The sequence below is a fragment of the Vipera ursinii genome (assembly GCF_947247035.1).
Source record: "Vipera ursinii genome assembly, chromosome: 2".
Lineage (NCBI taxonomy): Eukaryota > Metazoa > Chordata > Lepidosauria > Squamata > Viperidae > Vipera > Vipera ursinii.
This window is the reverse complement of record NC_139513.1, coordinates 106,943,123-106,960,142: the sequence shown is the minus strand read 5'-3', so window position 1 is coordinate 106,960,142 and position 17,020 is coordinate 106,943,123.

Genomic DNA, 17,020 nt, shown 5'->3' with positions numbered 1-17,020 from the left:
TGTAAAATAAAGTAGATTCTTTTGCAAGCTTTCATTCATTTGTAGACAAAGGAACTTGTGTATTTGCCCCCACAGTACACTGATTTTCCAAAGACATTGAATTTACGAACGTAGAACAGATCTTTAAGTATATTGTATTTTCTTTGATAATAGGCTTCACCTTTAGAAAGCAAGGAATTGTGGAATCTTTTTCTGGCTTTTTTAAGAAGAATGGGTGAATTAAAGTGAAAATGTGTGTGGCAAAGTCTGAATTTTCTCACTGTGGGGAAGAAAAATTTTCTGTTGCAGAAACAAGTGGGGATACCTTTATTTTTAAGTTGCAGGCTTTAAATTGTATAAAACATAGTACAACAAATGGACGGATAAGTAGTACTTACAGAGAAGATATCTGTAGAATAACATTACTAACCTCAGTTAATAGATAAAGATAGTCAAACTACTGTAATTTTGAAAGCCTTCCTAATAAATCTTTTCTCTCTCCTTTAACAGTTTTATAATGTTATTATGAAAAACAATGAATCTTGAGCAATGTTTGTGCTCAACTCTGCATCAGAAATGTTTTTTTAGAGTTAATGCAGCTGTGAAAAGAATTGCCAGAAGTGTGTCAACTGCAATTTGTTGTATATAAACATTTTTCTGATGGGAGGAAATAATTGCTTTTTCGTGGACCAAAATTCAGAGGTTTTTATTTGGGGGTGGACCAAAGCTTTGAAGTTCCGAAATTCTCTCCCTGGCATTCCTACTTAGAAGAATTAAGTAGATGGTGAATGAAAGATCTCTCAAGACCCTGTCAAATTGAAGTTGATCGTTTTCATTCCAAGGAGCTAAAAGTCTGGCTTGGGCTAAGGCAAGCCAGACTTTTAGTTCATTTATTTTTTTCATCCACATACAGATATTTTGGAATTACTGGATGTAAGTTCCCACAATCCTACTTTCCAAAACACAGTTTACATATTTTGCCGATATAAATACTAAACTGTACAGGTATATCAAAAAGTATAATTTTAGAGGCTGAACCTCTTAAAATGGTATCTGAAGTTCGAATAAGTCTAATGTTAAATACTATGCACATTGCTGGATGTGGAGTAACTCCATTCAATGCCCAGTTCTATAGTCTGAAATACCTACGTGAACTTTACAGATGGAAGCCATAGGTGGCAGCTTGCCAGGAGTTCCACTGAAGAGATTTAGTCTGTCATACTTGTGCTTGTTTTTGGTATTTCAGGGTTCTATATTCCCCCAATTAATGGCAGAATACAGTGGTAAAAGTTTGTGAACCCATTGAAAATTTGTGAACCCTTTGAAAGTATCCATAACCCTGCAGTATTGTGGCCTATAATGTGATTTGAGCTTCATCTAATCTCTATTAGTAGATAAAGAGGTTCTGGTAAAATAATCTCTGTTGCGTGTCATGTTTTTTGGACCCATTACTTTTTGTTGGAGATGGCGTGTGAAGCTTTAGGTATAATTTATGGCATCTCGTTGACCATTAATAACTTCAGACAAATGTTTCTGGTATCTTTTGATCAGTGCTGCATATCAGCTTGGCAGTAGCTCAGCCCATTCCTTTTTACAACCTATTTCTTTTTATACCCAGCTGAAGTAAAAAGCCAGCTTTAGTGGTCTGATATGGTACACCTTATCCTCTCATAGGTTAAACTGAGGGGCTCCAGTGATGTTAGGGGTCACCAATGTTGCTGACTCAGTGGGTTCAGGAAGTCCAGAGGAGATTCCAGCTGCAGGGCTATTTGTGATCAATCACTTTGGGAGTCAGGCAAAGTGGGATGGCCATTTGCAGCGAGAAAGTTTGGGATGACTGGTTTTGTGGTCACAGAGGGAGGATGCCCATTGCTATGGATGTTGATTGTAATAGAGGGTGCTGTTATTTAGCTTGAGTGGTTCTGCTAGCTGACCATTTGGTTGGTTGGTGGGGAAGTTGGGAGGAAGTCATGATGGGTTAATGATGGAAAGGGCCTGGAGCTACAAGAATACAAAGGAAATCAGGTCTTGTTTGTGTTAGACAGGGACAGAGTTGAAGGAGCTCCCTACAGTCCAAGTTTTAGAATAAAGGAAACCATTTCATTGATAATCTCATTTTCACTCTAGTGAACCTGGCCTCAAATTGCTGATCCCAAACAAATTCATTTGCTATATATTTTGGTCATTTTCTGAGCGTTTCATGGACAAATAGGCAGACATAATACTCATTGGCAAATCTTGGATGAGCAGAGGTGGCAATATTGTCAGAAATTTGCCCTTCTTAGTTTCAAAGCCTCAATGTAAAGGTCAAGTGGGGCTGGGGTTGAGATGATAATTGACCTTTAAAGATACTTCAGCTTGACTAGGGACTTTGCTTCTGCAGTGATGGAGTATGAATGCTGGGGGATAAGGACAAGACAGGAAACTTACCGGTGTAACCATCCTGCCCAACTGTTGGCTAGGAGAACTGAGGAATTCATGACTTATATAAAGGTTTGTCACACATAGGAATACACGTTAGACTTCATATTTTCCTTGGAGCAGTTTTATGAAAGTCATATGGAAGGTATCAGCCCTTTCCCTAGTCGTATTATGTCCTGGTCCAGTTCGTTGCGACCCACGTCTTTTAAGATGAAAGAGCTCATTCCAATACTCTCTGGTGTCTATTGGATCCAAATGCTTTTCAGCAGATGCTTGCAGTGCCTCTCAGTTATCTGGGCATTTCTGCCTTGTCGATAAAGACAAGTAAGAGGCTTCCTTGGCACTTTAATTGCTCTCAAACAATCTTTTTCTATTAGCTGATCTTGGAAGTCACCTTTACTTAGGGCAGGGGTCGGCAACCTCGGCTCTTTTATGACTCGTGGACTTCAACTCCCAGAATTCCTGAGCCAGCATAGCTGGCTCAGGAATTCTGGGAGTTGAAGTCCACGAGTCATAAAAGAGCCGAGGTTGCCGACCCCTGACTTAGGGGCTCCAGGAGAAGGTGGCAGTAAAAATCCCCGGAGCACTGGTATGAAATGACTCTTGACTGGTCACTAGGCACAAGCACAAACCAAATTCAGGCCTACATTGTGGGAACAAGGGGGGTGTCAAAGTTTCTTCAATTCTCTTCATTGAATTAGCAGGATATTTTCCAGCAATCTTGATAGGAAATGGGAAATTCCATTTTAGCAAATGGAATAACACGTAGATCTGCTTGGCCCAGGATTTTGCTGATCATATCACACAGATAAGTGGCTACTTACAGAGGGAAATCTTAAAGCAGATAAGAGGGAAGAAGAGAAGGGTGTTCAATGAGAATTTGATTCCTTTGCAAATGTTTATATTCCCTCACATTTGTTAAATCAACTCTGCTTATTATTATTATTATTATTATTATTATTATTATTATTATTATTATTATTATTATTATTATTTTTGCTTAGTGAACAAGAACAGGTCTTAAGGGTTGTTTTTCAGGCTTCCTATCAAGAGGAAAACTTCCCTCCCTACATGGATAGTTTAAGTGTCTGGCTACCACTTCATTTCTTGTTCGCCTTCCATGCAGATTGCTAGCTTAGGCCTTTCGCTCCCAGAACTGCCACTAGCATACAAGCCACACGGTTATGAAACGGCATCCTGTGGGCTCAGACGGGTGCCTGGGGTGGTGGTGGCAGCAGCAGCTGTTGCGCTGTTATGTAAGTGGCGCTCAGGCGATGTCTGGAACAGTCTGCCTCAACCAGAGGCTGTGGAGCTCATTAGCAGCCGCTCAGCCAAGCATCTGAAACCAGTCCAGCATGACTGCAGCTGCACGCTACAGCAGCAGCTCCAAAACAAAGTTGGGGTGTGTGTGTTTTTTTTTGTGTGAGAAAGTTTTTGGCTTCCATGGTCCAAACATGTCCTCCTAATCCTGCAGCTGCCTCTTCCAAAATGTTCTCATGCCATGTGATGCTTATATGGAAGCTTTCGTTAAACTCTAAATAGCGTAACTATAAATAATCCTTTAGATGTGCATACTGAGGGGAACATTTTTTAAAAAAACACAGGTAGTCCTCAGTTTATGATCCCAACTGAGCCCAAAATTTTTATTGCTAAGAGAGAAATTTGTTGGGTGGGTTTTGCCCTGTTTTTATGAGTATTATTTATTTATTTATTTATTGCTGAATTTGTTAAGTGAATCACTGCAGTTTTTAAATTAGCAACACGGTTGTTAAGTGAATCTGGCTTCCCCATTGACTTTGCTTGTCAGAAGGTTGCAAAAGGGGATCACATGACCCCAGGACACTTCAACCGTCATAAATGTGAGCCAGTTGTCAAGCTTCTGAATGTAAATCATGTGACCCTTCGGATGCTGCAACGGTCAGAAGTGTGAAAAATGGTCATAAGTTACTTTTTTCAGTGCTGCTGTAACTTCGGTCGCTAAGTGAACTGTTGTAAATTGTGGGCTACCTGCATATAGTACAGGTGAAAAACTTTGTGGAATAATATGGGTAAGTTTCTTGACCTCCAAAATTGCCAAAGGGTGGAACTGTTTCTCTGGCCCTTAAAGTAAAGACACCTTCAGGATCCCTGTTTGTGCTGAACTAATTATATTAGACTGGGATTGTGGAAATGTCAGCATAGATACTTCCTTAGCTATGAAATCAATAGCACTGCTGTGGGAAAACTAATTCAGCTCAAGCTTCTACAGACCTTCATTGTAGGATAAAATGGAAGTCATCCTAAAGTGATTGGAAAAACTTTAGAACACATATTAGAATACATCATATGTAAATATGTAACAGTTATTGCACCAAATCCCTCTTGTATGGTGCTGGGCTTCCTTGGTCATTCAATCATAAGTCCTCTGTTAACCTATAGAATCATCACTGTTTAACATTATCTAGAGCAGGGGTGTCAAACTCAATTTCATTGAGGGCCGCATCAGCATTGCAGTTGCCCTCAAGGGGCTGGGTGGGCGTGGCCTACTGGGTGGGCATGGCCTACTGGGTGGGCGTGGCTACAGTGCGTATGGCATACTGGGTGGGCGTGGCTACAGTGCGTATGGCCTACTGGGTGGGCATGGCCAGCTCTATATCGTTCGCATCAAGGGTGCCTAGGGGGGCCTGGGCAGGAGTGGGACAGATCTGAGGGTCTCTGGCAGAAGGAGGGTCTCTGGGCCAGGGCCAAGGCAGTGGGGGCCGTTCCCTCACTGTTTCCAGGGTGGCTTTGCGGGCCACATGAAACCACTTCGCGGGCCGGATCCAGCCCCCGGGCCTTGTGTTGACATGTCTGATCTAGAGATACTGTTTTTTAAAGTACAGGTTCAGAAAATTTGCATCTGAAGGAAAGTAAAAGATAGAAATCTCATGCATTCCAGAGAGTCATTTGGTCTTAATTCTAGAATGCCCCTCTGCCACCAATCTGAGGTCACCGCTTGAGGAAGGATCATTGTAATCCTGTGGTTTTTTTGAAACATTCTTTCTGAAGGTTTACAATCAGTTGCTTATAAATATATATTTGCCACCAAAGATACATATGCATGTGCTGTACAAAACGCGCACTAGATAAGTAGCTTGAGAAAACTTTAGAACTTGAAACATGCTCGATAACATTCCTAGAATATATTAGAGGCATGGCAAAAAAAGTAGATTTGGAATGACAGCTGTATACAGTGTATATTTTATATACTGATTTGATGTATGCTGATAGAGTGGTATGTCTGGGCATTTCAACATGAGGGCTGAAAGCAATTCTGAGCTGCTGTGATCTCACAGGGTCAGCTAAATTCAGTGGCTGAATCCACTGGAGTCAGGTAATCCCAAATGCAAACAAACTCAAACCTTATTCATTCATTCATTCTCTCTGCAACAGTGTAATTCTGCAGAGCAAGTGGGTAGTCTCAGGTCTGTAACCCTGATGGAAGATCTTGATGAAGACCCTTGCCTCATCATTCCCCACCTGAGCTTCAGCCACCCTTAATTGTCAGCAGACTTATTAATACTAAGTTTATACTTTTAAAGCAAAAGGATAAAGGTGGGTATCTTTATGCATGGTTGAAAAAACATAATTATTCTCCCATTATTCTGTCCAAGTAAGTAAAATATAATAGATAAGAACCCAAATACAGGATGGAATGCAAGGTTCAATATAACATACAGAGCAAGAAGCAATTACAATAAGGGTCAGGGTATATGAACTGCATTTGTGCATATAAACATTTCAACTGAAGAATAAAAACTGGCAAAATTCATTCAGAAAATAAGTCAAATTATACCATCAGATTAATATTCTGTAAATATTTTGCTATGAACATAAAATCTTAATTTTTTCAGCTTTATCTAAGATTCTGTAAGTTACTGACACGGATACATTACTAGGCATGAGAATTTAATCTTATCAAAGGTTCTTTTAATTCAACCATCGATATCTCTGCTTTCTACTCTTCTGAATATTTTGTATTCAGCATTAGCACTCCTTAGAAACATACACACCCATGGACATTTCCACATATGTTCTGTCATATAACTACAAATATACATTGTTGATATTTTGGGAGGTTGCCTAGTTTTGAGCCAATGTACAAATCACAAAAAACATTCAAGTGGAGCTAGTAATGACAGATTATAGCATCATATTGTGAAACAGAAAGTTCTGGCACTGAATCCAAGTAATGTTTGTTGCAGAACAGTGGGCAGAAAAGCTTACATAAGCAGAGGTTAAGGCTGTTCAGCTCAAAGGCAGACATTGTATGAAAAGCAATGTTAAAGATGGGGTTAGAGTTGGTAACCAACCTTCCCCAATCTGAACAGACTACAAGCTCCAGAATTCCTACCTGTCCAAAATATCTAGAAAGCACCCAACTGGGGAAGAGAGGTCTAGCCAGTACTCTAGCACAGCCAGAATTTATAAGCCAGGAGGAGCATGTCAGTCTTAATATATAACATTTAAGCATAATTTATTACTAGTAAACATAAGTTGATGCAATGAGTATAAACTATGACTTATAACCAAAGTGGTTATTTTCATCCTACATGTTAAGCCAGTAGTAAGTAAGCCACATTATGGCTTGTTGCAATGTGTGAAGCCTCCCACAGGTTTAATACAAATTAAATAAGATTTAAGAGTGGATTCTGTCATGCATTGACACAAGGAATGCTCAGTTACGATGGTAATTGGGACTGGGAGTTCTGTCACTGAACAATGCATCCTTAAAGGGTGATGTCACCTAACTGCATCGCTTACCAACAGCAGTCCCAGCACTCCCAGTTGCCACTGTAATCCTGGGACTGCGTGACTGGTTTAGCAAGGGTCTCACCTGATAGTAATGTAGGAAGAGGTAAGAGTCTCAGGCAAGCAGGTGGGCAGGCAGGATGACACAGGCAGGTCTGTAGAGTGGCAGATGTGATTTGCAAGCTCCTATGGCTTTCCCATTGATTTTGCTTGTGGGAAGCTGGCAGGGAAGGTCGCAAATGACAATCCAATTACTATGGGATACTGCAACAGTCATAAGTGCAATCCAGTTGCCAAGCACCCTGATCATCATCACATGACTGGAAGGAGGTACTGGGATTAGTGGTGGGATTCAAATATGTGAACAGCCGGTTCTCTGTGTGGATGATGGTTCCAGGAGTCCATTCTGGGCCTGGGCAACAAAAAATTAGCTGCCGGTTCTGCCGAAGTGGTGCAAACCGGCTGAAGCCCACCACTGACTGGGATGGCTGGAGTTTCAAGGACTAGTCATAAGTCCCACTTGTTCAGCACCATAGTAACTTTGAATAGTCGCTGAATGAGTAGTCATACCTATAATTGCAAAACAGGGACTTTTCTCACCACTGTTTTCTCCCTGTCACATAAAGCATTTTAAAATCAATTCCTTGATGTCTTCACTATATATATGACCAATAGGAGGGTGGAACAAATATTGCATAATCTGTTTCCTGTCACCTGAACTACCATGCTGTTTCTTCCCCCTTTTTTAGTACAGTAGTCCTTGACTTACAACAGTTCATTTAATGACCATTCAAAGTTACAACGGCACTGAAAAAAGTTACTTATGACCATTTTTCGCACTTGTGATTGATGCAGCATCCCTATGGTAATGTGACCAAAATTCAGACACTTGGCAACTGACTCAGATTTATGACTGTTGCAGTGTCCCTGGGTCATGTGATCACCTTTTGAGACCTTCTCACAAGCAAAGTCAATGGGGAAGCCGGATTCACATAACAGCAATGGCAGTGATTTACTTAACAACTGTGGCAAGAAAGCTCATAAAATGAGGCAAAATTCACTTAATAAATGTCTCACTTAGCAACAAAAATTTTGGTTGCACATCGAGGACTACCTGTACATTAATGTTTATCTAGTAGTTTACAAAAAACATTCATTTAGTTGCTATGATAGCAATCTATACCTGCAGAAGAGACAGTGGAATATGAAAAACGTAAGCAAAATCTCCTGAAGGTTTTCTTTGATGCACTTGTAAGTCTCTGAATTGGAAAGATGCAATAATTCATACATTTGGCAATTTGCAATTTGGGTGCTTTTTTTAATAACTGTGGCCATGTTTGCATATCACTGCAGCAGTTGGGGAGAAAGAGAGAAGTAAACTACAATGCACGCAGGCAAACTTGTGTTTGTATGTGGAAGGATAGATGAAGCAAATGTTCCTGCCAAAGGAAAAATGGATTATGATAAGGTCTGCAGAGAAACAGTAAGTCAAAATAAAATAGCTTTGCTGAAGTTCCAATAAATCAAATAATTCGATTCAGCTCTGCTAACAGACATTTAGAGATTGCTCCGGTCCAGAGCCAATCCTAGAATTTTGCACAATCCTGATATACAGTGCTCTTATTTTACTGATAAGGCCTGTATACTAGGTAAAATGCTAAGCAGTGCAGTCTAATTCCCTTAAACCAATTAAATCAATTATATTCTACAGGGAGTGCAGAATTATTAGGCAAGTTGTATTTTTGAGGATTAATTTTATTATTGAACAACAACCATGTTCTCAATGAACCCAAAAAACTCATTAATATCAAAGCTGAATATTTTTGGAAGTAGTTTGTAGTTTGTTTTTAGTTATAGCTATTTTAGGGGGATATCTGTGTGTGCAGGTGACTATTACTGTGCATAATTATTAGGCAACTTAACAAAAAACAAATATATACCCATTTCAATTATTTATTTTTACCAGTGAAACCAATATAACATCTCAACATTCACAAATATACATTTCTGACATTCAAAAACATAACAAAAACAAATCAGTGACCAATATAGCCACCTTTCTTTGCAAGGACACTCAAAAGCCTGCCATCCATGGATTCTGTCAGTGTTTTGATCTGTTCACCATCAACATTGTGTGCAGCAGCAACCACAGCCTCCCAGACACTGTTCAGAGAGGTGTACTGTTTTCCCTCCTTGTAAATCTCACATTTGATGATGGACCACAGGTTCTCAATGGGGTTCAGATCAGGTGAACAAGGAGGCCATGTCATTAGATTTCCTTCTTTTATACCCTTTCTTGCCAGCCACGCTGTGGAGTACTTGGACGCGTGTGATGGAGCATTGTCCTGCATGAAAATCATGTTTTTCTTGAAGGATGCAGACTTCTTCCTGTACCACTGCTTGAAGAAGGTGTCTTCCAGAAACTGGCAGTAGGACTGGGAGTTGAGCTTGACTCCATCCTCAACCCGAAAAGGCCCCACAAGCTCATCTTTGATGATACCAGCCCAAACCAGTACTCCACCTCCACCTTGCTGGCGTCTGAGTCGGACTGGAGCTCTCTGCCCTTTACCAATCCAGCCACGGGCCCATCCATCTGGCCCATCAAGACTCACTCTCATTTCATCAGTCCATAAAACCTTAGAAAAATCAGTCTTGAGATATTTCTTGGCCCAGTCTTGACGTTTCAGCTTGTGTGTCTTGTTCAGTGGTGGTCGTCTTTCAGCCTTTCTTACCTTGGCCATGTCTCTGAGTATTGCACACCTTGTGCTTTTGGGCACTCCAGTGATGTTGCAGCTCTGAAATATGGCCAAACTGGTGGCAAGTGGCATCTTGGCAGCTGCACGCTTGACTTTTCTCAGTTCATGGGCAGTTATTTTGCGCCTTGGTTTCTCCACACGCTTCTTGCGACCCTGTTGACTATTTTGAATGAAACGCTTGATTGTTCGATGATCACGCTTCAGAAGCTTTCCAATTTTAAGAGTGCTGCATCCCTCTGCAAGATATCTCACTATTTTTGACTTTTCTGAGCCTGTCAAGTCCTTCTTTTGACCCATTTTGCCAAAGGAAAGGAAGTTGCCTAATAATTATGCACACCTGATACAGGGTGTTGATGTCATTAGACCACACCCCTTCTCATTACAGAGATGCACATCACCTAATATGCTTAATTGGTAGTAGGCTTTCGAGCCTATACAGCTTGGAGTAAGACAACATGCATAAAGAGGATGATGTGGTCAAAATACTCATTTGCCTAATAATTCTGCACTCCCTGTAGATATTATCAGTGATACTCTAGATAAGAAAAATAAGTTGTCTGGATTACATAATTGTATGTTACTCATCTCCCTCTTTCCCAACTTCTAAATTTTATTCAACTACTATTTCTTTACTAGGTGGCTTCGATCAAAATTCTATCTTGCTATGAGAAAGAATTATTTCTTTACAATAAATTATGTGATGGAGTATCATAATCACAGAACGTATTGTATATTTCTACCTTACGTGCCTTAAACGAGTCATATCCCAGTGTGCGGCTTTGAAATTAGAGGTTGCCATGCTAGTTCAATCACTTAAGAGTATTTATCTGGAGTTTGCATCCATTCAATTGCTAGGGTTGGGCTTTAGCAGGTACCTGCCCAGTTTATTTTACAACCAGCTAAGCTTCCCATACCACACTGAATACAGGAGCTGTTGAATGCAGATGATGCATCTCTGGAAATTTCTGTAAGGTTTGTAATGGGCATTGGGCATGGATTAGGCCATAGACTGTGAATGGCTGGCAAAGCAAGGCTTGCTTCTCATTATTGTCTTGTTGCTGGGTAGAGAATGCTGTTTTTTTTTTCTATCCATAGGTTTACTTAGGTCAGTTCAGATAGATTGGCCTTTGACTCTCTAACTCTCAGGCAGTACAGCCTTGAAGTCCGATGTATCTAGTGGGCATCACTGGGGACAAAGCCTTCTAGAGCAAAACAGTAGCTGTAAGAAGAGAGTTCATGTCATTTCTAGAAAAAAAATCATGTAATTGGTATTTGACAAAAAAAAGGCTTTATATGGGATATAGAACACAAATTGTACCTCAGTGACAAAGTTTAGATATGATTCCTTTTAAAACTCAGTTCCTCATTTATAACATGGAAAGAATTGTGATTTAAGGCTAAGAGCTGGGAGATTAATATTTTAATTGTTAGCTTGCCCCTAGAGTCGAACACGACTGGATAGGGGAAACCTGTACTTTTTAAATATGTATTTGACTGTATGATTTTACTTTTTACTCCTCGCATAGAGTTTAAAGTACTTTTATTGTTGTGTTTGTTATTAATTTACATTAAAATTGATCCCTGAGTTTGGAGATGATAAATTCTGTAGCAAGCCAAGAAAATATAGTTAGAATAGCTGTTCAGCCTGATTCAAAACAAGGAACTTTATAGGTTTGAACTTGCATGTAACAGAAACATGTCTTTTTGAATTAACCCATTTGCCTGGTTCTCACAATATACCGAACTATTAAACAAGCCATACTGGTTGGGCTTGCACAATATATTGAATGACGTACTACATCATAGTGTAACCTAGTATATTATGCAAATTCTATGAGTAATACTTCTTGGTTGACTAAAATGCTGTCTATTTTGCTATAAAAGACTGAGAACAGTCTCATTCTGATAGGCTCTAATGATCTTTTTAAAGGGTTAGTCTATCACTGGCATGTCTTCCAAGAAAGAAAACTAGGCTACACTGATTTTGTGGTGTTTGCATTCTTCTATCAGACTCACAAACCATATGGCTATGGCAGTCTGCTTCTTTGAAGGCCTACTGAGGGAGCCAGTATAGTATGGTAACTATGGTAAGACTAGGATTTGGGAGAACCAGGCTCAAGTCTACTTTCAGCCATGAAAACTGAATTGCTGACTTTGGCCTATCACTCACTCTCAGCTCCATTTATCTCATAGATACGTTGTGACGATGAAACTAAGGAAGATTCCTCTATCAGTGTTTTTCCTGGAAGAAAAGCTTGATATGAATCTAGTAAATAAACTCAGCAACCTGATGCACACCAGAATGCAGCTGTAATGAACTATCTAATAGTATCAGGTGGAATGGGCAAAGCCAACCACACAGATATAAGAAATACGTATGGCAGCTTCAGTCATCAAGGAGATAACACATCACCAGAATCACTACAGCTGGCATACAGCTCTAACTAGAAATGTTTTGAGAGAACGTAGGCATGATAATTTCCATCTTCCTATTCAATATCTAAATCCTATCGTAAAGATGGAAAAAATGCAAAAGAGATGGGAGGAAGTATATGCAAACGCAAGGACTTAAATGTGCTTGTGAGAAAGTAATTCCTTTGCCTCGCCTCTTTATTTTTCTGTCCTACTTTCCATGGCAATGTAGCTGTCTGCATGGTTCATCTTTGCTCTACAAACCAAACCCTGAAGGTATTGACTTGTTAAACACTGAAGGAGAAAAAGGCCCAAAGGGAAGAATGATTCCATCAGGTTTCAAGCAGAAAAAAAAGGATTATATATTCTTTCACAAGCCTATTATTGGCTGTTTTTAAAACAGCCTGAGATTGTTTATAGAGATCCAACTTCCATATGTAGCTCATTCCCAAACTAAATCATCAGTGCAGAAAACCAATTTAAAATACTGTAACCGATGAGGTTAGAGAGCTGAATGGTAAGGATTCAAGGTCATGTCAAGTTTTCCTTCCTCCAACTGAACTCTTTTTCCCAGATAATTTTCAGACTATCATAACATTTATTGCTGAGCACAGTGTGAGAAATTGCATGTACTAGGGATGGGTTTAGTACATTTAAGAGTTGGTCTTCCATCTTATAAATTTACCCATCCTGTAGCTGTCTTTAAAGTTGCAACTGATACTACTTAATTAGCAGTGCAGGTTTTGGAATTTCCTTTCTTGGGATTTGGTTTTCACCTTTGAAGTGTTTGTATGTAGGGTTTTTTTTTTGTTTTTGGTCATACTGAGGGTTTGACTGAAATAGATATTCCTTATACCTTGCTTGGTTTTACTGTATACTACCATGCATCTTTTTGTTGTTCGGCTCTGTTTTTTTACATCGGTTTAAATGCATCAAATGTATTTCATGTTATATATTATAAATATTCATATTGTTTCCTAATGACTGTCTCTCTTCACTCATCCTAAAATTTTTGCCATTCTGCAGTTCTTTCCCCTTCCTCTTAAAACTGACTGAAAACTAAATGCAGGCCTTTTTGTGCCTGCAACAACTCTTGGAGGCTTTCAGTTCCCATTTCTGACCTCTCTCCTCTCAATCCAGGTTCAGATGCCTAGCAATCAAAGAGTTTACCTGTGGGTGGGTTGTAAAAGGTCAATTCACATTTCAAAGGGTTAGATGTGTAAGCATTTAAAAACCTGTAAGGGTTGCCTGAGCTGTTCCCTTTTTGGCACCTTATCTTTAACACTTGCATCGTCTAGTGAAGTTTGGATCTGAAAATCATTGTCAGGGAAGTTTGCAAACCAGTCTGTTCCTGCAGGTACCCTGGTTGAAGGCAACTGCAAAACAGCAACAATTTTTTTTGCACAGGTTACTATTGAAATGGTTTGTTTGGGGTTCCCTGTTCCTGCAAGGAGCTGGTTCTTTTTCCTTGCTTTATAAATTTTGAATCCTGTCAATGTTGTTACAAGCTGATGGCTTCTTTAACAGCTATTGCATGCTGAGATAATTTATAAAATTTACCTACAGATGTTTTTAGTTGGCCTTCATGTGGTTTGGGATTGGAGGCTGTAAGGTTTAAGTGCTTGCCTTCTCCTCTTTCATCAGTATACCGGTAGGGTCAGAGTGATAAACCTAGAAAGACTTCTCCTTGGAGGCATGTATATTTATTCCAGTACTGAATTTTGGCCTGAAAACTGGAGATAAGTCCTGTCTCTTCTTTGTAAATTGTCAAACTCCAAGCTAATTGTCAATTAGCTTGGAGTTGTTACATTTTTCTAGTACACTGTTTCTCAACCTTGGCAACTTGAAGATGGATAGAAATCATCTCCCACTAACCCCCAGGTATCACGCTTGCCAAGAAAGAGAAACAGTGCTTTAGCCTAGTGAGTCTGTGACCCTGAAAGTTTGAATTTTATAGGAACTGTATTAACTCAGTACTGATACCCATTCTAAAGATGCTTTAAGCAATAAGGATGGGTGAAATTATCAGACTGTTTGTAGTCTAATCTACACATATCTAGCATGACAATATATTTAAGATCATTCTAAAATTATTTTTGCAGTCCTTTAATGTCACCTTCAGAGTCTGGTGCTACATTTGCAATGACAGGCTAAGGACAGTACTTATTGCCTGAATTGTTCACACTCACACACACACACACTCCACCTCCTTGGAACTGGTAGAAACTGTGTTCAATGTTTCTCTTGAGGCCATTTTCCAAGGGCGAATTACACTGCAGTAGATTCAGTAAAGAATATACTATATCCTTTGGTCTATCAACAGCTATGAGAGTCTTTGTGCTTTCCTGTAGGGACTTAGACAATATAAATCTCAAAGGAATGAAATGTTTCCATTTCCTGAGTTTTCCCATTAATTGATGCAGCCTGCAGAAAACTTACCTGTGCCTGAGGTGATTCCAGACATTAGGATCATTTAGACTTTCTGACTCTGAGAAAGAACTTTCGGCAAGTACTGTATGGGCTCTAGCATAGTTGCATGCAGACCAAACTTGCTAACCAAAATGCTATTGCATTATCTCCATTTTCAAGACATTAAGACTCATCTCACCTAAGAGCAATGTTTTGGTTTGAAGAGTCAGTCTTCTCTTACTCATATTTTCTGTTCTTACATCCCCCAACTGCTCCTGGGGGGAAAAAAGGAAGGAAAGAAAGAAAGAAAGGAAGAAGGAAGGAAGGAAGAAAGAACACTCCGGGTTTTTTGGTATTTGTTTATGGGTTGAATCTCAGTAAGTGGTCAGTTGTACCACAGCCAGACTTTAGCTAAGGAAAAAAAAATTGGCTAGCATTTACTCATTAATGAAGAACTCATTTAGATAGTCTGGGAAGTTGCCCTCCTTCAAAGGCTTTACCTTCCACTGTTAATCCAAGAAGATTTGATTGTTGTCCCCTCAGGGGAAGGCATCTGATTTCTCAATTCTTCTTGGGATAGCAAGTAGGGAGGGGAAATCTCTGAAAAGAATGTACCAGATGAGAGAAGCATTGCTGGATCTGGACAAGGTAAGGTTGTGCATGTGAAAGATTAAATCAGACGCCCTTTAAGGTATATTTAGAGGTCTCTTCTTAGAGTTCGAGGGCTTGCTCTATTGGCTTGAAGGAGCAACTAATTAACTCAAGATAAAAAGGGAAAGGGCTACAGCTGTGCCCCAAGGTTTTGCAAGAGAAGATCTTCTGATGAATGCTACATATTTTGCCAAATGCAGAACTCCTACCAATAAAAATGTCAATAATCCAGCTAAATTGCTGTACTGCCATATGACCGAAGATCTTTTATTAGATTTGTAGCCTGCATTTTCTTGAGGAGCATAAAGTGGCATATCCTGCAATCCTACATCTTGTTTTCTCCCCTGCAATAGTCTGGGTTGGGCTTGGAAGGAGTGATTGGTACAAAGTTGCCTAGCAGATGTTTAGTACTTTGATCCACCATCTGTAAACCAAACTGCTTTAAACAAAAAGCTGAGGTATTGGCAAGGTTATCTCGGTCCAACAAAAGAGTGCTGTGGGAATCCTTGCAGGTTTTGTTTTACATCTCTCCTTGCTATTGTATATGGCCAATAACTTGTAAAGGACTGCTTTTTACTCTTTTGAATTATTGTGTATTAATGTATAATGTATTAATTGTGGGAACGTTGCATATTTTCCTCCCATCTTGGGACCTTTACTTGATTGAGATTTGATTATAACACTTATTAAAATGTTTGTATTTGAATGCTGTACTTACTGTACGTTTTTCCATTATCCACAAATTTTCTGTTGGGAATAGCAGCCCTTCTTTCTCTTGCCCACAAGAAGGATGCCAGCAGGAAATGCTCAGCTAACAACACCTGCAGAGAGATAAAGCTGTTCAGTTGTGGGAGGGCCAAACTTAGCATGTGGCACCGGATTCAAGAAGTGATGGTCATTGGGTCAGTCACTGTTTCTCAGCCCAGCGTGCCTACTTCGTAGGATGGTTAGGAAGAAAAGGGAGTAACAAGGCAATCAATCATTGTAGGTAAAGAAAAAAATATTTTAAAATGAAACAAATAAGACAACTTATTCCAACATAAGGGACGCGGTGGCTCAGTGGGTTAGGACACTGAGCTTGTCAATCAGAAGATCGGCAGTTTGGTGGGTCGAATCCCGAGTGCCGCGTAGCAGAGTGAGTGCCTGTTACTCATCCCAGCTTCTGCCAACCTAGCAGTTCGAAAGCACGTAAAAATGCAAGTAGAAAAATAGGGACCACTACGGTGGGAAGGTAACAGCATTCCGTGCGCCTTTGGCATCTAGTCATGCCGGCCACATGACCACGGAGACGTCTTCGGACATGCGCTGGCTCTTCGGCTTTGAAACGGAGATGAACACCGGCCCCTAGAGTCGGAAACGACTAGCACGCATGTGCGGGGGAACCTTTACCTTTACCTTATTCCAACATATGGACAGTGCAGAGAGAAACTCCCGATAGCGCCATTTGAATAAAAATTGCTATAAATAAAGCAATATATTCAAATGAACACAGTTTATAGTATCTATAGTATCTATAACACCGTCAATACGCATAGCAGTATAAGAAGATGTGCTTCTGCCTTGGGAAGCACATCATGCAGTATTTGATACAGAGAAAACCACATAGACTATGCAAGAGAGGG